The sequence below is a fragment of the Octopus bimaculoides genome, chromosome 24 (genome assembly GCF_001194135.2).
Source record: "Octopus bimaculoides isolate UCB-OBI-ISO-001 chromosome 24, ASM119413v2, whole genome shotgun sequence".
NCBI classification, from domain to species: domain Eukaryota; kingdom Metazoa; phylum Mollusca; class Cephalopoda; order Octopoda; family Octopodidae; genus Octopus; species Octopus bimaculoides.
In genome coordinates, this window is record NC_069004.1 from 2,918,542 (window position 1) to 2,922,217 (window position 3,676).

Here is a 3,676-nt window from a genome sequence, read left to right on the forward strand (position 1 = left end):
TATATATATATATATATATATGTCAGCATGAAACATTGGGTGCTAAATGATGATATATATATATATATATATATATATATATATATATATATACACATATATATATATACGCATACACGTATTGACAGCTGGTGAAGGACAGAGTTTCTCATGAATGCATGTCAATATGTATATGTAAATGATATTTATATGTGTATGCATATATGTATATGTGTGTGTGTGTGTGTGTGTGTATGATCCGGGGTACGTTTGTGTGTGACAGCTGGTATAGAACATGTAGACACTTTCTTTAATAAATATAACACAGACATAACTGAATTGTTGTGAAGAAGTTTGTTCACTGGGGAAGGACGAGAGAAGAGGAGATACAAACAAAGAATACCATGAAAGCATAACTCTTAAATGTAACAGAAAGGAGTGGGTGGGTGGGTTGGTGTAATCAGTTGGCACAATTATCATGAATATAAGAGGTGAGGGTTCAATTCCCATGTGTACTAATACCCGCTTTTTTTCCCCATCGAGGGCTTATATGCCCTGATATTAGACTATTTTCTGGCCTGTTTCTGCTTTAATGCAAATTGGTATAATGTTAAAGAAAGCGGGGCCAATTGAGGGGACATAATTGTGCTGTATTGTTGTTATGTGATGTGAGTATGATTTATGTCGTGGGCGGATAGCAAGGGTTCCAAGTCTTGGGTGTATCTTAAAGGCAATGCCAACATCATTTGGGCAATGCTGATGATTTAGCGCTCATGGCAGTGTTGGGGAGAATAAAGCTTGAGCTTTTCTAGTTGACCCCAATGGTCAAGGCCTGTCATGCCATCCATCTTTTTTGTAATTGACCATTGAGGTGCTTCAACTTTCATGATACTTTGCTTCATGTGGGGAGACCACAGTGGACAACAGTATTCAAGGTGGGGTCGGACAAAAGTAGAGAAGAGAAGGATAATGGTGTGGATGTCTCTCGACTGGAAAGTTCTATCTTTGTATCCAAGTTTGTATCCCGACGAAATGGCTCCAAGTACAGTCCCACTGCTGGCACCTTCGCCAAGTGTCACATACTATAGCCCCAGGCCGACCAAGGCCTTGTGAGTAGATTTGGTAGACAGAAACTGAAAGAAGCTCTTCATGTGTTTGTAACCCTTTAACCTAGCTGTTCAGCAAAGAGAGACCAATAGAATAAGAACCAAGTTTATAAAAGTAAGAACTGGGGTCAAAGACATTCCGTAGGCCATGTCAACTTTGCTGTTTATATAACCGTAGATAAAGTAGTCAATACCTGAAAGTAGAACCGATGGCTATGGCTGGAGTGCTTTGGTCATAGTTCTGCTTGATCATGGCTAACCTTGTGTTAAATTACATCAACAAGACGACAAAATCAGAGCCAGGATTAACACCACCACTATCACCACAAACAACAACAAAACTGTATGTACCTTTATGAGGTGCCCTGATGTGCTGGAGATAACCAAAATGTTACCCGGATTGCACTGTGTCATCCTGTACAGTCCCAGAATATAGTTGAGGATACTTTGCAATTATTGCGGTGTCATTTCCGAAAGAATTTCGAGTAAATATATTATGTAGTAAAGATTGTTTGCCAACATAACATGGCAGTCCTGGTTTAGGACGAATGTTGCTGTAATTTAGCCCCAGGAGACATCATCTCTAGCTGGCTATACGACACCGTGTCTCCTGGCTACACAAGTACTGTTGCTGAATATTTCTCGTTGTGAGATTTAAAAATTTTCGTTTCGGTGTCTCATGAAAGCCATGGCATTTTTTACACTTCCTCCATTTATTCGAAAATTTACGCTGCATTTCTCCATATTTTCTAAGTATTTAATTAAAAACAATATTAATTAAAAGATGTAAATGAATTAGAAGAAATTACGGAGTTGCTTTGTTTATAACTACAGCAGTGTCATCTCTACAATTAACGAAATTTCGTTTTTCGTTCCGTTATCAAGTAAACCAACACTTTTTTATAAATTACTTATTTGTTCGAAATTACGCCGTAATTCCCCACATCCACTTATACACACACACCCACACACATATACATATACATATATATACACACACACAGCTATAATTCCTAAACAAGAATACTATTGGCAGTGACTTCAAAATTTCGGGCAGTTAGACCATTATCGAACTGTACTCTACAAAAATTATTTTTAAACCTGAACACACACACACACAAATATATATATATATATATAAGATAGGGTTGGTCACGTTCGGAATGTCTTCGATTATAGCTATGTTTAAGCAGCGTTGACTCGGGATTAACTCGTCACAACACTGCCATACTGTCACAGAAGATGATATCACATCCACATCATAACCACTCACCTTTCCCCCGCAATTATGAGGGGAAACTCGTTAGACCTGCTAAAAACTGCAATTAAATATCCTTGAAATCACACCTCATCGTCTTAAACAAGGAAAAAAAAATTGGATAATCTACAGTTTTGGATAACTTGAAAAAACAAAAAAAAAACGAGTATATAATTGTACGGTGTGATGTCCCCACCAAATTTTGTTTCCTTATATTTTACAGTTTGTTTTCAAGGAAGTATTTTACGATTATGCCAGTAAAGAATAAATGGTAAACTAATAAATAAATACATTCATAAAACAGTACTTTGTTTTGGCAGATTTCCGGATCCACTCCATCCGAAAACGTATGTCTTCTTTTTTACTTGCTTTAGTCATTGGATTGCAGCCATGCTGAGGTAATGCCTTGAAAAATTTCAGTAAAAAAAAAAAAAAAAGATCCCCAGTGTTTACTCAATCGGTCTCTTTTGCCTAACAGCTAAGTCACGGGGAGGTAAACAAACCAACATAGGTTGCCAAGTGATGGTAGTGGAGGACAAACACACGTATGTATGTTTGACGGGCTTCCATTTTTTGTTTACCAAATTCACGTACAAAGCATTAGTCGACCCAGGATCTATAGTAGAAGAGATTTACCCAAAGTGTCGAATAGGCAAAATTTTGTTAAAAAAAACAGAAATATGCGTTTTAAAGAGAGTTTTTCGGAAATGTAGACACGAAAGCGAGTGTCTGGAGAAGGATGACCAGAAACCCCGTCTAAAAGAAATTAAATTGGAAAACATCAACATATTTGTAATCTACACCCTGGAAAACGTATATCTGCAAAAATTTCATTAACAAAAATATACGTTTTAAAGAATGTCATAATAAAACGGAAGTCAGTGTGGGAGGGACAGCAAACTGCAGCTGTGATAAAAGACGGGTTGGCTACGGCTGGAACGGCTTTGATGATAAGTTTCCTCGATGAAGGCTGACTTCGGGTTAAACATTCACCAACGACGCAAATATTGACCCTTGCTCCGCCGTCAGCATCGCACTTGTCACCACTCCCACCGAACACGTAATTACCAACAAACACTTACCACCCACACACACATCAACGTAATGTTTCATGGATGGACACCTCCCCCCACATATTCCTGCCACGACCACCGAATACCAAAAAAAACACACGAAAGCTTGTAGCACTGGTCGTTCGATTCGCTAAAAACAACAGCCAAAATCCTTCAACGCACAAAAAAGAGTGGGGGAAGAACATCTCTTGAATTATGTTGAGTTTGGGATAAATAATGTTTATAATAATAATAATAATAATAATAAAAGCCAGCATATT

General features: G+C 37.7%; 1 protein-coding gene across 1 annotated transcript in view; it reads right to left on the reverse strand.

Annotated features, from left to right (window-relative positions):
- Nucleotides 1-3,676, reverse strand: part of LOC106868754 (protein FAM8A1) — a 12,319-nt gene that overhangs the window by 6,514 nt on the left and 2,129 nt on the right. The window lies entirely within an intron of this gene.